Below are 20878 nucleotides of genomic sequence, written 5' to 3'. Positions count from 1 at the left end.
TCTAAAGTGCACTTTTCTGAGAATGCTGTCTCTCAATATTATCATATTTTGCCATTTGGAGAGGCTGAGAATTTTCAAAATAATCAAGTTTTGTTTCCTTTTAGTTGAACAGTGTTTTCCCCCTCAATTTATCTCTCTTGCCACACATTTTATTCTAAATAGCAAGAAGAAATTAAGAGGCACTTTCAACATTTTGCTTGGAAATATTCTTAGATAAATTAAGTTAATCACTTAGAAGTTCTTCTTTTCACATAATTTCAGAAGACACTTGTGCTAAGCCTTCTGACACCATCTAACAATGATCCTTCTCTGTCTATATCCAATAACCTATCATTTCTTACTTCCTTTTGAGTTCTCACTAGCATGATTCTCAATGTCCAGGTTTCTATTAATAATCTTCCCAAGAGAAATTAGACTTACTTTAACATGATCTTCAAAATTCTTCTGGACTCTTACAATGGCTTACTTCCAAAACTACTCCCATATTTTCATGTATTTGTTATATCAGCACTCCACTTCCATTACCAAAATCAGTGTCAGTGATTTTATACAACATAACAACATTACCACAAATGTACCTGCTTAAAACACAATGCATATTTATTATCTTTCAATTCCTGTGGGTCTGGAGTCTGGGCAAGGTTTATTTGGCTTGTCTGCAATCAAGGTATTGGCCAGGGCTAGGTTCTCATCTGGGGAGTATACTTCCAAATTCATGCATTTTTGGTCAGAATTCAGTTCTCTGTGACTTTTGGCCAGAGGTTGTGCTCAACCCCTATAGGCAAGCTGAAGTTCTTTGCCTTGTAAGGAAGCTACCTACATGGCTGTTTGCTTTCTCAAAGCCAGTGAGAGTGAGAGACTCCTGTAAGATGAGTGCTACAATTTTACAGAGTGCAACATACCATCATGGACACATAATCATATAGATCTCATCACCTTTGCTGCACTTTACTAGTTGAAAGGAGGTCACATCTCATCAAGGGGAGGAGATAATACAAGATTGTAAATACCAAGAGGCAGGAATCCAGAGACCACCTAAGATCTGTATCTGCCACAATGACCAAGTAGGTTATACCCAGAATTCAAGTTTGGTTTAATATCCAACAATTAATCAGTGTGGTCCTCCATACCAACAGTAAAAACAACAACAACAACAAACACAGACTCTTCTTCATAAATACAGGAACACTATTTTACAAAATCGAAACCCACTCGCAATAAAAAGAATTCTTAGCAATCTTGGAACTTTCTCAACATCTACAATAAAGTCTCCAGCTGATATTATGCTTAATGGTGAAAGTCAGAATGATTTTTCCATAAGGTATAGAGAAGGAGTAAAAGTGAGAGAAAAAGATAGATAAAAAGAGAGAACAATGTCTCTGAGATCCATGGGACAACATCAAATGTTCTTATATACTGTAAGTCCTCACTTAATGTTGCCAATAGGTTCTGTGACTTTAAGAAAAATGATTTTACAGTAGGTTAATTGATACAAATAGGAGTTATATTCTTACTGTATTTCATCATTGTTAAAATGAAACAACTTTGAATAAATCGACATTATTCAAAAACCTGGTAAAGGCCCTGCCGGTTGGCTCAGTGGTAGAGCATTGGCCTGGCATGCGGGGGACCCGGGTTCGATTCCCGGCTAGGGCACATAGGAGAAGCGCCCATTTGCTTCCCCACCCCCCCTCCTTCCTCTCTGTCTCTCTCTTCCCCTCCCGCAACCAAGGCTCCATTGGAGCAAAGATGGCCCGGGCGCTGGGGATGGCTCCTTGGCCTCTGCCCCAGGCGCTAGAGTGGCTCTGGTCGCGGCAGAGCGACGCCCTGGAGGGGCAGAGCATTGCCCCCTGGTGGGCAGAGCATCGCCCCTGGTGGGCGTGCTGGGTGGCTCCCGGTCGGGCACATACGGGAGTCTGTCTGACTGTCTCTCCCCGTTTCCAGCTTCAGAAAAATACAAAAAAAAAAAAAAAAAAAAAACCTGGTAAACATGCAATTGGAATTCATGAATGAATGGAAGGATGGAAAGAGATAATAGAATGGAAGAAATATTTGAAGAGCTATAGCAGAAAAGTTGAGACATAACTCACAGATTCAAGAAGCTCAGTGAGCTCAATGTAAGATAAATATAAAAAAATAAATATAGACACACAGGCATAAACTAGTTCAACTGTTAAAACCAAAGATAAAGAGCAAATTTATAAAAGTAGCCAGAAAGGGGGGGGGGAGTACATAGAGTGGAACAATGATATAAATAACAAGTGACTTCTCACCAGAAACAATGGAAGTGTGAAAAAAATGGAATTATAGGCAGTCCCCAGGTTACAAACAAGATAGGTTCTGTAGATTTGTTCTTAAGTCACATTTGTAAGTAAGTTGTAACAGGTACATTTACCTATTAAATGCAACTTAGATGTCTGTCTTAACATAGTATTTATTTTTACCTTTCTGTGTATATAAATACTTAAACATTTTCAAATACAACCTTAGACAATCTTGGATGATGCAGAAGGTGATGGACTTGTTGGAGAGGATGGGACTAGTGTTAGAGTCAGGGTTTGGTTCTGCAGCTGGAGTCAGTTTCTAGAAGTAGGCGTCAAGGGAGATTTGCACAGAGCTTATCTTTTCTCATGAAAAATGGCACTGTAGCATCTCAGGCCTTTGGTAACTGTACAGTAAATTTTGGTGAACCTCTCTGTATCAGGATCTTGCTCCCCTAACTCTGCCATTCCTGCTTCAATGAGATGAAAGCATCAGCTAAATCTTTTGTAGAAATCTTTTTCAATTCTCAAGTTTCTAGGTCCCTGTTCTCTTCCCTAAATGCTGTCATCTGCTGCTCTAGTTCCATGAGGTCATCATTGGTTAGTTCTTTGCCAGAGTTGAGTAACTCTATAATATCATTTTCATGATGTCCAACTGTAGTTGATTACCAGTAGCCCTTATGGTGCTCCATGCATAAGTACAGGTTGCATGCAAGTCAGATGTGTGTAACTCAGGGACTTACTGTACATCTTTTTTTTTTGTGTATGTGACAGAGATAGAGAGAGGGACAGATAGGGATAGACAGGAAGGGAGAGAGATGAGAAGCATCAATCCTTCGTTGCAGCACCTTAGTTGTTCATTGATTACTTTCTCATATGTGCCTTGACTGGGGGGCTACAGCAGACTGAATGACCCTTTGCTCAAGCCAGCAACCTTGGGCTCAAGCTGGTGAGCCTTGCTTAAACCAGATGTGCCTGCGCTCAAGCCAGTGACCTCAGGGTTTTAAACCTGGGTCCTCTGTGTCCCAGTCTGACGCTCTATCCACTTCGCCACTGCTTGGTCAGGCTATATGTCTTTATAGTGTAAAACATAATACAAAATAATTGACCTAGAACTCTATATCCAGAGAGAGCATCTGACCTTCAAAGAAAGGAAGGTCAAAGAAAGACAGTTATACGCCATCTTTAATAGACCCACAGTACAAGAAATATTACTAATTTTTTCTTGCTTCAGAGAAGTAAAACCAAATGAAACCTAGATGAATATAAAAGCTGTGTGTGTAATTAGCTTTACATTTATAATATATATAAAAGTACAATATGAGACAACAAGAGCTCAAGGTATAAAGAGGTTAAGTTAAACTATATTTTTGTAAAGTTCTTATATTGTCCATGAAGTACTATGATATTGTGTGTGTAAAAACGCAACACTTAAATATGCCTATGATAATTCCTGGAGCACACACAAGCTTCAGTAAAAAACGAGAGAATAGGACTGAAGACGAGGTACTTACATTTCCGTTTTAATGTGATACGTGACAAGTTTGAAAAACAATAGCTTCTAAGATATATTTTGGCCTGTTTCAAGTCTGGTTTAACTTAGTAACACCAAGAATTATTTTATGTGACTCTTGCCATGTGGTGTATTGAATGTTTTCTGAGACAGTTTATCAAAGTGTAATGCCTCCTCCCCCTTTGTCTGAGAGAAAATGGTCGCAGTTAAAGTTAAGAGGGGTGAAGTTCATGACGGAGTGAACTCCTAATTCCCCTGGAAACTTGCTTGATGATCTTAGATCCTGAAACTTCCCTGAGCCTCAGTTTTCTTCCCCATACCCCCTGCTCACATCCAATTCCTGTCCAGTGGGAACACTTTAACCTAGTCCTAATGTTACCAATTTCCCATTCTTGTTAGTAAAAGGAACTCCTTTTATGGAAAGGGAGTTCAGTTAGTGTGATTCCAAACCTCTCCCTGGCCCTTTACTTTCTGAAAAAATGGAATGCCAAATTTGGCACATTGGTGGGGAAGTTCCTGGACCTGTATAGCGTGGTTTCCTTCCTCTTGGGAGCAAGCCTCTCTCCTAACAGCGTGAATTCCCCTGTGTGTTCCAGTTCTCAGTCTTCCTGAGGCCAGATGTCCATGTGGAAGGGGACTGTCCCTGTTCAACATTGCCTTACTGGAGGATAGTTCTGACTAGCTCTGGAGTTAAATGACTAGGCCTTTTGTTCCTCACATTAAACTATCTTCTCCAATTTAGCAGTAGCAATAGGAAAAGTGATATTTTAGACTCATTTAATCACTTTTTCCCCCCAGCATATGCAAAGTCTGGTGGAATGGAAGGATGCTTAGAAACCTCTGTTTGTTCCAAGGGTCTCCTGGAAACTCCAGAACCTGTCTTGGGGGATTTGTGGAGCCCCCACAGGACAAAGGATCAGCACAGTGCTATAGCAGTGCTGCAGGCTCTGACACCAGTTTGTCTCGGCTTCAGTCCAAATTTCATTCCTTCTGAGCGGTGTCCTCAGGCAAGTTATTAAATGTCTGTGCCTTGGTGTTTGCAAGGGTAAAATGAGGAAACAGAACACTCCTTTTAGGGTGCTTTTGCAGATTAGATAAGTTAGCATATCTAGCACTTGGACTAGTGCCTGGTACATTGTCAATACTCAGTAAGTATCAACTACCATCACTAAGTATTACAGTGAAGTTCCTTACAACACCTGCAGGTAAGAGAATGAGCATTCCAGAATGGATAGCTAGATTATCACCACTGTAGCAGCTGATACAGAAGACACATTTGTGCTATTTGGAGGAAGTAGGTAGGGTACATAGCTAACAGTGTAACAAATACAGTACACACAATTATTCCATGTCTTAGAGAGGCATTTTCCACTCATGTAAGGGTAGAGTATTGTGGGGCCATAAATGGCAAAAAGCCATTTTAGATTCGAGGCTTAGCAAAAGGCTAAGTTCTCTCCCCTCCATCTCCATATTTGGCTATGATGCTGAGTATTTGCACCCACTCTACTTGCTTCCTTGGGTTGCTGGAAGCAATATACATGGCCTTCCTCTGACTCTTTGTTTGTTTCAGATGTTGGTAGATTTCACTAACTATCCTGTTTTTGCCTTGGGAGAGTTCCTGTCTTAGCCTTGGATGTGCAACTTTGTATCAAGGTCCTTGATTTGCATATGGCTATATAATAAAGCAAACTGGGGCTATGGGGCACTCGGATACTGCCAGGCATTTTGAAGAGTCCTCCTGGTCACATCGTTTTTGTTTTGATAAGTGTGTTTCCTTAATTCCGCACTGTTATTAGGAGCCACGCTGGTCCGCGGCACCAGAAAAATGAAGACATTCTGTGTACACAAAGACCTGTCCGGCAGTGTTTAAAGAAGTGTTATCTAGAATGGCCCCAAAGTAGAAATAGCCCAGATTTCTTCACTGGGTGAATGGTTACACAAACTGTGGTACATCCGCACCCTGGAATATTACTTAGTAATAAAAAAGGTATGAATTACTGACACACATAGGAACCTGGGTGACCCTCCAGAAAGCAATACTGAGTGACAAAAACTCCAGTCCACAAACATTCTATTCAGTGTGGTTCTAATTATATAATGGCAAAATTATAGAAGTGGAGAGCAGATGGGTGGTTGCCAGGGGTGAAGGGGTGGCTGAGGGCGGACGTGAAGGGAATGTGGCCATAAAAGAGTGACACAAGGGATCCACATCGTGGCGAGAATATTCTGTACCCTGACTGTACCAATGTCAATTTCCCAGTTGTGATATTGTGTTATAATTTTCAAAATATTACTAATAAAGAGAACTGGAGAAAGGATATCTGGATCTCTTTATATTACTTCTTACAACTGCATGTGAATGTACAATTAAAATAAAAAGTTTCATTTAAACCCTCCCAACCTCTTGATTTATTTCCTAAAAACAAGCAGAAGATAGAAAACGTAAAATGCATTTTAACTCTTTTAACTCCTGCCGGGTTTTAAAAGACAACTCAAAACAGTTTCTTAAAAGAAACTTTTCACTAGAAAGCTTATTCTCACTGGAAAAATATATGCACAATTCTTAGTGGCTTCTCTCAGGCTATTCATTACTCAGCCAGCTATCTGAGGTCAGACTAGACAATGTCTCCTGGGGAAAGTGCCATTTTATTCAGAGCTGACTGCTCTCCAGACCAGCAGTCAAGTTCTAAAAGGCCAGCAAGTGACCACTGCTGGTCTCTAGGGAGAAGCAGCGAGGCGGGGCACCCACAGCTCTTGACTTTCATGGTCTCTCTGTGGTTCCTGGATCCGGGGTGTTGTCTGGGGGACAGTCGACAAGAGAGAAGAAATTCTGCTCTTCTCCTCAGGGCCAAGTCTCAGAGCTTACAATGGGCATGTGAGGATGGGCTAGCGGGTAGCTGGGTCTGGGGGGCTAACCAGCTGACCATGTGCCATGTCTGCACAGGTCCCACTTGTGCTATTGATTCCCTGCATGGCTCCCCTGGACATTTATTTAACCAGACTCTTTGACCTTTGTAAAGAGTCACAGCTTGTTCAAAAACTGCTACTATTGAGCACCTCCTGTATGGTGCCAACCATTGATGTTCAGTGATCAATTCAGTCCTTCTATTTCCAATTAAGGAAGTTGACCTCCCGTAACTTCATGGTGGGCCTTATATTTTTTGAGTGCCTTCTGTGAGCAAGGCACTGTGCATGACTTTTACAGGCTAATGCTGTCAGGTCCTCAGTGTCACCTGAAGAAACACAGGCCTAGGAAGGTGAAGGCGCTCGATGTTCCACAGGAACTGTGGGTCTGACTCACACTGCAGGGTCTCTGTGTCTCCTGCTTCTGGACACTGGTGCTCTGAGCCTGGAGTTAGGAAACCTCACTGAGCCTTCCCTGCACCGATTTGGTCAGATAGAATATTTATCTGTGTTCTTGACCTCATGTTCCCTTTGCTACATCTGTCTCTGTGTCAACCTGAGCCCTACCTTGGTGTTTCCAATCTGATCACCTGCCTTCACTTTTGGATTCATCACTTGAAGATTCAAATGCACCACTCTTTATCCAAACTGGACCATGCAATCTAAGGCAAAACTTCTCAAGGTGGTGTGAGGATTGGTGTCACTACTGCTTGTAAATTCATTGTATGGAAAAAACTATGAAAGTTATTGCCCATCAATTTCTTTTTTTTATTTCCAAGAGGGAATTCAAGGTCTCTACCACCCACTGGCCAATACCACCATTCTTTCTTATCCCCTTTCCATGAAAATAATGATATGTAGGGAACATCATGTTCGTCCTTCACGCAACCCCTTACTGAGTCCTTTGAGATACCTACTATTATTATCTTTATATAACACATGAAGAAACTGAAGTTTAGAGAGACTATAATATTCCCAGGGTCATGCAGCTAGAAGAGGCAGAATTTGAACCCTAGTGTGCCGACTTCGCTGCACTGAGCTAACTGCAGGAAGACAGCCTTGACCAACTGAGTGTGCACTGCCAAGCTCTGTCCTGGGCAGCGCCTTGACTCTGCTTAATGGTGTCAACTAGCGGATGAGCTGGAACGGATTACCAAGGTTTTTTTTGATGATGCAACAGTTACTGGAAAAAGGCTTATGGAAGCTACTAGCTGGTTTTCAAGAGCAATGATCTTATTATAACAATATAACATAATAACTTACAGCTTGGGCTCTGGGGTCCGACCACATGCACTTGAACCTTTCTGCTTTACTTCTGAGGACTCCGTGACCCTAACGAATCAGGTTATTTCACTTCTCTGCATCCTAGGCTCCTCCTCTGCAGGCGGGACCGACAAGGGCCGCCTCTCTCAAAGCTGTGGGAGGAATTTATAACCGCACTTAAGCGTGCTGTTCCTTTCGCCTGCGGGGCAGTTTTCTGGTCGAGTTTTGCAAAAGCTCCAAAGTGGGTCATTTAGTTTTCACAAGCATTCTCGAAAGCGCCGAGTACCTTTTAATCACACCCCCTTAAAAGAGTCTCCTTTCCACACTAAACTATCCTAATCTTGGAAATCTCGCTTCCTTTGGAGCTAGAATCGCAGGCACCGGGTAGAAACATAAACAGCTCAGCAGGCATTTACGAGAAGTGCGGAGAAGTGCCCGTGCCAGCTGGGCCCTTCCCGAGAAAGACTGGAAAAGTCAGGGGAGAATTTCAAAGCCTCGGAGCCTCCGGATAAACACAGCAGGCCCTACAATCACACTGATGGTTCTTCCAGATCACGTGCAGAAAATTCAACAACGTTTCTTACAGGTTCACTTAGGAAAGCCAGACATTTAGCCCACCCCCACCCCACAACACAATTTTAGAGCAAAAAACTCTAAACAAAGTTGTTGGGGTTTTTTTTTTGAATAAAGATGCGCACAACCTTGCCTCCCGGGGCTTTGAATGATTAATGAAGGAAAAATAGGAGCTATGGGGAGAAAATCACCAGAAGAATGACAGGACATACGTATAAGAAATTCACCATAAGGGGACGGGGTGGAATGTTCATAATGTGGTTTCAACAGGTATTACAGAAATCCCTGTAGGTAGGTGAACTTTCTGTCCAGCAGTGACATCATGCCCTGGGCAGAACCCTCCAGTGGAACCGGGATCGCCACAGAAAATGGGAATTAGCTGAAGTCCACATTACCTTTCCTTTTTTCTTCTTTGACTCTAAGTGTCAAAGGAACATTAGTATTCATCCTAAAAGAGTGTCTTCATACTTTCTTGGGGATCAATCAAGTAAGATGACCTTTTTTTCCTGAGAAAATGACACAAAACATCACATTTTTGATACTATTGTTCACCCTAATGGGGGGAAAAACGATATCCTTTGGCAATTAAGATAGAAAATATTAAAATGTTCAACACTCAAATAATGATGAATAGACCACGGGCAACTCTAAGGTGTTTAATAAATATAAAATACGAATAAATTATGTTCTTCTAGAACTTCTTGTGAGTTCCTTAGGGGAAGATTGATAAGTGGGTTAGGCTGCTCCTTCTGGAATGTTCTAGGGAAAGTGTCACTCTGGATAACTCTTTGATCTTCCTCAAGCTCTTCATTGTTTCAGTGCCTCTCCTCTTGGCTCTGTTTGTGTAGTGGTTCCCCCAGAAAGCCAGCCATTCCCCTCTGCACATGGGACAACACTGCAGCTGTGTGTCCGTTTTCTAACAAAAGCGGCTGTGTGTCACCCTTGTGAGTCCAAGCTCAGGACTGAAAGGCCTGAAACTCCACCCATTATGAAGTCAAGGGGTTTGGAAATCAATATAACATGGTCAGGAGCACCCAGACTTTGGAATTCAGGTGATCTGGGTTTGAATCTTGCCTCAACCCTTTTCTAGGCAAACCGTCTCAAATGAGTTACTCAGTGTGTCACCTCCAGTTCCCACCTGCACAATGTGGAAAGTATTGCTTAAGTAGCAGGGTTGTTGTGAATAAATAAGGTTATTTATCCTAAAGCATCTCACTGATGTTATCTGTGTCATTGTCATTATGGTGGCTGTCTTAGTGCCAGCCTAGGACACTGAGCCTGTCAAGGTCCTGCAAATAACACATTGGCATCGATCAGTAGATTAGTGACAGTGTTGTTCTAGTGTTGGCCTTGTTTTCTGAAATGCAAAGTTCTTTTTTTCTCACGTCAGATTTCCTGGCCATTCAGTACATGAAACCTTGTCGCAATCGTTTTTGTTGTGGAATCACTGTGATTTGGAACTTGTCCAAGGTCAACTTGCCAATGACAGGCACCAAATATGTGGACCCCATTATATTAAGAATCCAGTGCTTTCCTTTTATGATACACTTGAAAACTTTTCAGAAAGAAACACAATCCATATAAATTAAAATTTTACAATGTGAGACGTTTCTTCTTCTTTTTTCTGGTGCATGTTAAGTTTCTTCAATGAACTTTTTAAATTGGCCTGGTTTATGTGAAGCATTCTTATATCCAATTGTAATGAAAACTTAGAACTGTACCATTTCTCTGTGGGAAGGATGTTGGGGGTTCTGGCTAACCACTTCACCAGAAGGAAAAAAAATACATTTACAACAGTTTTTTCTCCCACCTGATTAAATAATAAAAAAGTATAAGTAAGAGGTTCTTCTTGAAGCATTATTACTTTGGGAACAAGATTTTCAAGAACATAAATTTATGACTGTTCTCAGCATGCTTGGTAAAGTGAAGGTTGTTTGATAATTATGGTACTTGCTTATTTGAAAATTGCTTTCCTACCATGCTTCAACATCTAATTTTGCTTGAATGCACACAAGGACATAGAATCTCTTTCTGTTGAGAATGACAAAATTGTGTTGTGATAGGAATAATAATCCCTGAGACAAGACCTAGCACTGAATGATTGCTCCATAAAGATATTAGAAGAGGAAGTCAAGGGAAGGGAAGGGGGAGACACATGGCTATTAGCCTCATAAATTCTTCTAGCATTATTTCTTATAAAATGTCATCATTGTCATTTGTTTAGGAGAAAAGTCTGAAAATCAGTCTGACCTCCAAACCCCACTCCATATCTTACCACTGCTTCTCTGGGTGGTTGTGGGAAATGCATTTAGTCTTTTGATACTTTGGTTTCAACCAATAACTTACCAACTTTTACTTTTGTAATGGATTTTTTGATAGTCATTTATTGCTGCCTAACAAATTACCCCCAAACTTAGAGCCTTAAAGCAACAAATATTTGCTGTCTCACAATTTCTGTGGGTCAACAATCCAGAAAGACTTATTTGAGGTAACTCAGCCTCAAATTCTCTCAAAGGCTGCACTGTGGACCATGGCTGCCACTTTATCTGAAGCCTCCACCAAGAGAGAATCTACTCCTAATCTCACTTATGTGGTTGTGGGCACGCTTCACTTCCTCCCAGGTTATTGGACAGAGGACCTTAGTTCTTCACTGGCTGTTGACCAGTGGGCTCACCCTCGGTTTCTGTCATGTTGACCTCTCCATGGAGCAGCTCACAGTGTGGCAGCTGGTTTCTTCCTGTCAGAGTGGTCCACAGAGGGGGGGGCCAGGCTTGTAGGACAGAAACTACCACCTCTTTGTAACCTAATCTCAGAAACCGCACCCTTTCCCTTCGGCCATGTTCTGTTCATTAGAAACAAATTTCTAGGTTCAGTCACACTCCTAGAGAGGAGAGATCACATAAAAGCATGAAGATAGGGAACAAGGATTGTCAGGGCCACTTTGGAAGCTGCTTCCTATAAACTTTGTCCCTCACAGCTGATTGGAGGGGATCACAGGAAGCCATGCATCTAGGTCATAGAAAGGCTCTGAAATTTCACTATTTCTGTCAATTAAAACAGCATCTTTTCATTCATTCATTCATTCATTCATTCATTCATTCAAGCCTATACTTAAAAAAATATGCACTCATTTGAAAGCATTTGTTGTGTCCTTGTTATTTACAAGGCACTATGGGGAGTGCTTCAAAAGCCGAAGAGTAAGGAGTTAACAATTCAGGTAGCATGAACCACCCTTTGCTAGTGAAGTCCTCCACTCCATCAAGGTTTAAACATCACAGAGTGACAGCCAGAGCTCCAGGAAGGCAGTGGCGGAGCGGGAACATGCACCTTCCACACCCTCGCCACTTTCCCATCAGGTGAAACCTTGACAAAGGCTCTAGCACAGGAAGCTTCATGTGAAGTTCTCAACACGCTTCCTAGGTCAATACAAGGCATCTATCTTGTGTATTAATCTTCTCCAGGGCCAAAAGGGTTAGTTATGTTTCCTGTGCACAGGGAAAGGAAGCTACGATCTCTCCTGACACAATCTTCCAAGGCCTGGTGATGGTTCCTATATTATTCCATTGTTATCTAAGTCTAGACTTCTTATTTGACTTTTACCTGTGCCCTCCTGGGCTTCTTATCTAGATAATAAGTTCTGTAAGAGCAGAAGTTACATCTTACCCTCCCTGGCACTTAACTTTCATTAACATAGAATGCGTACAACAAATGATGTCTTCACCAACACCTCTTTCTGAGGGGCCTCCTTTACACACGAGAGCCAACTCAGGAAAGCCAATGTGGGGTCAGAAGTTGAAGGGCTTCGAGGGTCACAAATTCACTTCCATTTCTCTGCTTTGATTCCTTCTTCCTGCTTTTGCTTTATTTAAGTGTTAGGTTAATTTTTCCTGTCCCTTAACCTTCCTTTGCCACAAAAACATGTATATATTTTTCAGTCAGTCTTTGTCTGAACCGGCCTCAGCTCCTGCAACAGCCCCCGTGTGATGGGCCTTTCTTAGAAAAGACAGCACGAGGGACCCTCTGCCCACCTGACCGCGCCCACAGCCCCCCTGAAACGCAAATGTGAGATGACTCTTTGCTCCTTCCTTCTGGCCTTGACAGCGTTTTTCTATCTAGATATGGGTGTGCAGGTTTACTATGGTGGTGATAGGTATTTTAATGCATAAATATCTTTGTTCACTTTGAGAATGTGTTTCCTGTTTTGACTTGTTCCCTAAGTATATATAATTTTTAAATTACAGGTTTACAGAAGGAGGACAATTTAGTCAAGTATAACCTTCTTCACAAAGCATGCCCTGGGTGCGGCTCATAAACTGTGGAATGGAACAGCTCAGAGAAGGCACGGAACCAGCCATCCTCTCCCTACTTCTCTGGCCCGACATTTCAAAAACATTCCAATGGCAACTAAGGCTATAAAAGAAGCTGCTCTCTAAGCAAGGAGAGGAGGGACCAAAACTTAGTTGATGTCACCCATATTGAAAAAAATTCAAAATCCTGTCGTGGAGAAAGTTCCTTCAACAGAACCTCTAGGGCCCACATGGCTCAAGGGGCACAGTCACTTAACCCACAGTCTCTTACGTCTATGGCTTTTTACCATTGTTCTGCAGACTGCTGCTGCTCTGCCAGAAATTTCATGCTGGTTAGTGAAAGAATTGATCACCCTGATGTACGAGACCCTGCCTTCGACCATTTGCTCAATGAAGCCCTGAGTTTTTAAACAATGGCAGAAAGGAAAGACGACATTCTGGAGAATGAGGTTGATTTGCTCACTGTGTAGTTGGGCATCAGTGCAACCCCAAAGTGTTTCTTTTTCTGAGTATCTCTCTGTTTTTTGGAGTGTCTGTGAAGTCAAAGGACAAGGTTTTGTTTCGGAATCCAAAGGCATAGGTTTCAAAACTGAGAGCATTTACCTCAAATTGGAAACCAACCAAGTAACTTACCAGTAAGTGGATTTGTTCATTAAAGTTAAATCAAAGCAGAAACAAATAAATCAGTTGACATATATACCTAACATGGATAAAGGATAGGCTTCCGCAGTGTCACAGGGCTGGGCAGCGGGAGAAATGGGACTCAGCAAGTCCCTCAGGTGATGCCTGAGCTGGGGTAGCCCTTTAGAGGGGTCACAAATTGGGCATAAGGTCAGATTTTATAATCCCCTCCCCACCTTCCTCACTCCCTTTGCCACTGGGCTGACCGAATGACCCAATAACAGAGGCAAAGGGGAGATATCTCAGAAAACAGCTCCTTTTGTCTTGAGCAGCTGAGAGGGGATCACCTCAGTCCTGGGACAAGACCAGGGCAACACATCGCAGAACCCACTGCATACTTTATCTTGAAATGGGAAAAATGGAATCAGACAAAAATCTTGGAATCAAAATAGAGATAAAGTAAATAGTTGTGTGATTTGATTATTATACTTAACATTGAAAATTAATATGTAATCCTAAATAAAATAATTAAAAGTAACTTAGTATGAGTGAATAGGAAGAAATGAGAATAAACTCCAGTGATGTAAAAACATAGGCAGATACCATTCACTGCAACCAAAGAACATTCGCAGTGGGGATATTCATGGTGAGGACATTGTCCGCAATGATGGACAGTCAATGATTTCTGAAAACTATGTGTGTGTTTCCTTCCAGGCAATGATCTACAGCAGTGGTCCCCAACCCCTGGGCCGCAGACCGGTACTGGTCCGTGGGCCATTTGGTACCAGTCCACAGAGAAAGAATAAATAACTTACATTATTTCCATTGTATTTATATTTAAGTCTGAACGATGTTTTATTTTTTAAAAATGACCAGATTCCCTCTGTTACATTCGTCTAAGACTCACTCTTGATGCTTGTCTTGTAAGTTCAACAATTATATTTTAAAATACCACAGTTTTTACGCCGTTCGCATAATTTTATTTTGTGCATTTATCCATCCCACCCTAAAGGCCAGTCTGTGAAAATATTTTCTGACATTAAACTGGTCCATGGCCCAAAAAGGTTGGGGACCACTGGTCTACAGGAAGACACATTATTTAAGTTAAAATGTGGATAAGTCAATGAGATTCAGGTGACATTACAACATTTTCAGGATATTTTACAAGACAGACTTTGCCAGCACCTGATGGGTGGCATGGGTAGGCACAGTCACACACTCACAATTTCCCGGATTTGTAGCAATATGTGCCAAACAATTAAAAACATCAGCAATACATGGGCTGATGAAGTCCATGTCATTGAACAGAATGCTTCTGGATATTTAAGAGTTTAATTTAAGACAATTAGATTTAGAACCCTGAAATGAGTTCATCAGGCCCACATCATGCGCGAGGGCAAGAACCAGAGGCTGACAAGTGCCGTGAACCAAGGACCATGAAAGAAGGGTGTCTGGACCCAACCAAGACAGGCACCGCCAGAAGTAATCCCAGAAGAAATGCATCAATACATGGAAAGTAGGAACTGATGGAGTTACTGCCTTTTAACATATATTTAGTATATTGTCCAATTTATTTCAGGGTCCATGTAATTCTTCTCAATGACTCTTTTAGTGTTATTTGTAAAACCTCAAGACAAAAGAAATTTTTTGGACAGAAGGGTGCTAAGGAGTGGATCAATTCACCTAATTATTTGTTGCCATTCTCCCAGTACCCCATGGGAAGACCAAAAAAGCAGCATCTTTGGGGAAATGTTGCCTACATATAAGGCTATTCTTTTGTGGGTGTGCCATCTACCAGTTCCGTATTATTTCCACACACCGCCACCAAGAGAGTAAGACAGACTGAGCAGAACTATATGTAGGAAGCAATTACAATCCTCACTTAGCCAGTACACGCCCTCCCTGGGAGGTTTCTCTAATCACATACTGGTACAGAATTTTATTTCATTTCCTTCACTGAAGATGTATTTGGACATTGGCCTCTAAGCTGAAAAATAACAAATGCAGTGTCAGTGTTTCAAGTAGATTTCACAGTGACAAGTATTCTTGCAAGAAAAAAGAGAGTCTTTTACTAAGGTATCAAGGGTCAAACTCCAAAGGCTTGAAATGCCATTTGTCTTTGTCACACTTTCTAAGGGACAAGAAAAATGTGGTATCCTGGGCTCTTGTCCACTCTGTTTGGATGCCTGGTTTCCTAATATGTTTCTTCCTGGAGGTCATTCTATCCCCGATCCTAGAATTGGAAGATCCGTGCCCCTGGACTTGAATTTGACTAATAAGGGGACTGAATTTCAAAAGCCCGTTCATATTAGAGTGCAGATTGCACCAGACCTGGAGTCTGAGGTCATCGCTTTACATTCCAGCTGTGCTACTTACTCACTGGTGTCCTGTGCCTGCTTATCAATGGTGGTGCCAATGCTGCCTGGGTATGTGTAAGGATGAAACAAAAACAAAAACTTAAAAGGACTTTATAAACTGAGGAGCCTGGGGCTGGTCTTCCAGTGCTTTGGCCAGTTGTGGTTTTCCCTAGAGATCATATTTCCAACTTTCTCTTTACATTTGGGGTCCTGAAGTGCCCTTAACCTCTGGTTCTCTCTCCCTCCCTGATAGACCAGGCAACTAGAGGAGGGCCCACCGGCACAGAGAAAGGGCAGAAAGAAGGCAGAGACCTGGAAGATAAAATGCACACTAGAAACTGGGTCCTAAGATGTCAAGGTAGGGGGTCTCGTCCCCTTATTCTGGAGGCAGGATGGGATTCCAGGAAGCAGAGAAGGCAAAAGCATTCTCAATGAGGTTTCCATTCTATACAGAGCAAAGGGTGAGAACCCTCACTTGAAATATCTATACCTCTGAACTCTTGTCACTTCACATACATAAAAATGAGCCACTCACAAACTTCTTTTCCCAGAAATGTTTACCTGCAAAAACTATTATTCCCAGCTTTATGCCACTCATGTTTGAGGCTGACAGTGCAGCCTCAGAGGTATTAGAGCTACAAAGATGTTTTCTGGTTTGATTAAAGAGAGGGAAGGCCTGTTCTTTGGGAGCTCCCTTCCCCCAGAGGCACCTGCTCTGGCCAAGGTCGCATCGTTCACCACGACTAGAGGAACACAGGAAAAGGGCGAGCCTGGAGGCCAGGTCTTGGCTTCTAGTCCTGGCTCCACTGTGGCTCTGGAGCTTTGGGTCACTTCTCTTTGGCTTTTTTTTTCTTTGCAGCAGAAAGTGTTGGGTTAGATTCTAACCGTGGTTCTCAAACTTGGTTGCCATGAGGGAAAAAAGGCTCTCTCTAGGGGAAACTTTGAAAATTCCCAATGCCTGGTACTTCCCTGACCAGTTAAATCAGAGGATCTTGGAGTAAGGCTCAGGCAAGGAAAGTTCTTGAAGTTCTCCAAGTGCTTCCCATGTTCAGTCAAGGTTAAGAACTCTAAGTTTAGAAGGTCAGTGGTTCTCCGCTCTGGTTACACAGGAAGATCAATCAAAGGGATTGAAGGACAAGAGCCCAGAGTCCCACCCTAGAAGAATTCCAGTAGAAGTCTCCGGGGCTGGTCTTAGACATGCTTTGCTGTCATAGCTCCCCAGGTAATTCTAATGTGTAGCTAGGTTCCTGGACATCCAGGTTAGATGATATTCAAGGATGCTCCTTGTTCCAAGGTACTAAGCTTCCCAGGACTTGCATTTGTGGGGCTTTAAGACCTTGAGCCAAAAAAAAAAAAAAAGACCTTGAACCACCTTTTCAGGAAACTAAGTGTTCCAACTCTTCCTATCAGTTGCTGGGGTAAGCGACTCTGTCTGACTCTGAGGAACAAGAGGCTTATTTCCCCCACATCTGTCTTCTTCGAGCCTGAGCTTTTGACAATCAGGAAGGACACAGTCATTTTGCCATTTACAATCTATAAAAAGGTTACCTAGACTTGACCTTTGTCCCACCACAAGAATACATGTCAGGGTCTTAACTATTTTGGTCACACTGTCCCTTTGGAGGACCTCATGACTTCATTATATAGATTCCCTCACAAGAAAACCTAATTTCTGCTTATGCACATCGATGTAAGCACATCAAAATTTAACGGGTCCCTGAACACCTGATCCAAAGAAAATTCTATTTCACCATAAAAGTAAAAACATTTACAAAGCCCAGAAAAGCAAAAATTGCAACATGGTAGAAAAAGCTAGGATAGAGGGTTAAGGGCCTGAGGTTCTAATCTTGGTTCCACTTCTAACCGGTTGACATTTAAGAGTCACTAAATCATAGAAGGCCTCAGTTTACTCACGCGTCCAATTAGAAACCATGACACGGACCCCACTCTGTTTCTGCCTTACCATTCATGCTCATAAAAATTTGGCACATTCCTCACATACATGCACTCTGTCCAAACTGTGCCTTTGAGATCATAACACCAAAGTGTGTTTATTTATTTGTTAATGTATTCTTAGTGCCTGTGTTGAAAAGGAGGCTGTGGGGATAGTGGTGTGCAAGAGTACTGGAGCCTGGAAGAGGTTGGGTGGAGGGATTGCTCACAGTGTCCTTCTACTGGGAGAATGACTCAGAACCTGGCCTTGGGAATGGCGAGTAGCAAACCCGTGGGCCCACCATGCACCAGCCACAGTCCTCGGTGGGAAAAGACTGGGACAGGAACCAGATGCCTGAGAAACAATTTCCCAGAATGCAAAGTAGCTGCCAAATTGGCCACGAGGTTGGCAGAAACTATCTAATTGGTGAGTGCCAAGTGGTTTGGAGAGAGCAGAAGCTCCAACTGGCCTCTGAGCCCAGGCCTCTGCGAGAACCTCTGTTCCCAGGCTCGCGGGGCACTCAGGTCCTTAGGGCTCTTGCCTGACAAGCGCGCCAATGATTTGCCGGCTGGAGGGTGGACTTGATGGCTCCGAGGGGCTCCAGGTGTGCTGCCTCGTCAGGAGTGCCCAGCACAGTTCTGCCATTAGCCTTGGGCAGAGGTTGGCCTCAGGAGGGGAGAATGTATGCAGAACTCCAGTGGTTCTTGCCCCACTTTCCATTCTGTCCCAGCCCACTTTCCCTGACCTCTGGACAATCTCATGGAAACACTGGATGGGTGGGTATGGGGAAGGTAGCCATGTGTGTCTTGGGCACTAAGCTTCTGTTCACTTAGAAATGTGAGAGAAGCCTGATGCCCAGGATAGCTTTTCTTCTTGAACAATACTGAGGAAGCAGTAAGGCCATTGGCCAGAATTGGTTATATGTGCGCAATGTGGAGACTAGAGACCCTCAGAGAGTCGGAGCAATAGTGCTCCTGGGGGTAGAGGGAGTGTGAGGACAGCACATGAACCTGGAGTTTTGACAGAGCTCTGTCTGTGACATAAAATGCACATGTGCGCGCGCGCGCACACACACACACACACACACACACACACATTCTCTTTCTCTTTTCCTCCTCTCTCTCTCTCCCTCTCTCAGGGGTCCAGAGGAACTGACTACAGGGCCAGTTCTAGATCTATGTTGGGAATGCTTTTGTTTTTCTATCAGATGTACACCACACATTTAATGCCTGCTGGGTCGCACGGTTCTTCTGGAAACAGCCAGGCCAGTCTGCCAAAGGTCTCCATCCTGACCCCTTGGGAGCCAGAGAAGTTCCTATGGAAAGGGGAAGGTGTCACTCAGGCAAGAATAATGTCCGTCTCCAAGTTCTACACCTCCAAGTGTTCTCTGGAGCTCCTCACCTCAGCACCGTCAGTGGAGCTGTAGCTGATGGCCTTTGACGTGTCACAATCACAGGAGGAGTGGCAGGTAGGTGACAGCATTTGAAGATATGACTTCTCATCTCCAGCTACTCTTTACTCCAAGAAATGACACACCTGCTGTTTCATGGCCCTCCAGGGGATGGTTTCTCCTCACTTTGTTTCGCTGGAGAGGAGCCACCCGGCAGTGGACAGTGGACGGGCCTGTGGCTTTCTTTCTTTTTTTTTCTTTTTTTTCTTTTTTCCGAAGCTGGAAACGGGGAGGCAGTCAGACAGACTCCCGCATGCGCCCGACCGGGATCCACCCAGCATGCCCACCAGGGGGTGATGTTCTGCCCCTCTGGGGCGTCGCTCTGTTGCATCCAGAGCCATTCTAGCGCCTGAGGCAGAGACCAAGGAGCCATCCCCAGCGCCCAGGCCATCTTTGCTCCAATGGAGCCTCGGCTGCGGGAGGGGAAGAGAGAGACAGAGAGGAAGGAGAGGGGGAGGGGTGGAGAAGCAGATGAGCGCTTCTCCTGTGTGCCCTAGCCGGGAATCGAACCCTGAACTCCTGCACACCAGGCCGACGCTCTACCGCTGAGCCAACAGGCCAGGGCCTCCTGTGGCTTCTCCATGGTTTCTCCTCACTTTGTTTTGCCAGAGAGATGCCAACCGGCAGTGGATGCGCCCCTGCAGAACAATGTGGCTTTCCTTCCATTTCCTCATGATTCCCCAGCTGCTGTTTGTGAGCCGTCTGCCACTACTATTTCCAGCTGGGACAGAGGAATATACACAAACAGTGTATATTTTTTAAATATTTACTTCACTGAAAATAAAGATAGGTATCTCATAGTTTTTTCCCATAAACCAAGATATTTGTGTTTCCAAGCCAGGGTGTTTCTTGTTGTCTTTGCTGATCTGACCGAAGGATGTGTTTGTAGCACAGATTCTTTCCTTTTTTAACCATTAGTTTTTTTTTCAGAGAAGACTTCACGTTCTGCACAAAATCTCTATTATATTTATGTATGGGGAAAGACACAAACAATGGCTGATGACATAATGGGAGACGGATACAACAAGCTAAAGGTCATTATGAGGTTTCCAGTCTTGATGATTTGGCAAAGTCCCAAGGAAACCACTGGCCAGAGACCAACAACAACCAGTCTCAGAGTCAAGAACTCACAAGCTTGTTTGTGGCAGCACCTTAACTCCGCATCTCTGTCTGATGCATTGAAATATATTGTCACCATTGTTGGTGACACCTCACCATGACGTCTAGGAAGAAACTGAACAAAGTTCTCGCACCCTTTACTGCTGAGCACGCTGCCACCCACGGTCACTGTTGTCACTGCTGCTGGAGTGAGATGAGGTATAGACCTCCCCCAACCCCCCGCATTCCATATCAGCTGAGGTCCAGCCAGGCGCCAGAAACCACACCAGTCAGTCAAAGAGAAGTACTCTGAAGAATTATTAACTGTATATTCTGAAGAACTGAACAGGGAAACACATAGAGCACTTGGGTATTAAGGAGAGAGAAGCTGGAGGAAGCAACGGCTACCCTGACAAGAACAGAAAGCAGGGGAATGTGCCTCTTTCCAGCACCCCCTATTGGCAGCACCTAGTGGCAAAGAAGAAACAGAACTCCCCGCTCCCAGCCCAGCACCAATGCTAGGAGGTGAGGCTGAGAGACAGTGGCATAGTGACTAGCCTATGTGGCTAGGTCTCCATTGCTTCATCATCACTGACTG

The 20878-nt window shown here is 43.4% G+C and overlaps 1 long non-coding RNA gene across 1 annotated transcript in view; it reads left to right on the top strand.

Annotated features, from left to right (window-relative positions):
* Nucleotides 1-14319, top strand: part of LOC136306254 (uncharacterized) — a 34962-nt gene extending 20643 nt beyond the window's left edge. The window contains exons 2-3 of the long non-coding RNA XR_010725622.1: nucleotides 12756-13456; nucleotides 14157-14319. This is a non-coding gene — a long non-coding RNA (uncharacterized lncRNA). The remainder of the gene's footprint in view (nucleotides 1-12755; nucleotides 13457-14156) is intronic.
* The last annotated feature ends 6559 nt before the right edge of the window (nucleotides 14320-20878 follow it).

This window comes from Saccopteryx bilineata, chromosome 5 (genome assembly GCF_036850765.1).
Source record: "Saccopteryx bilineata isolate mSacBil1 chromosome 5, mSacBil1_pri_phased_curated, whole genome shotgun sequence".
NCBI lineage: Eukaryota > Metazoa > Chordata > Mammalia > Chiroptera > Emballonuridae > Saccopteryx > Saccopteryx bilineata.
The sequence above is the reverse complement of the archived record's forward strand: the minus strand, read 5'-3'. Positions and strand labels throughout refer to the sequence as shown.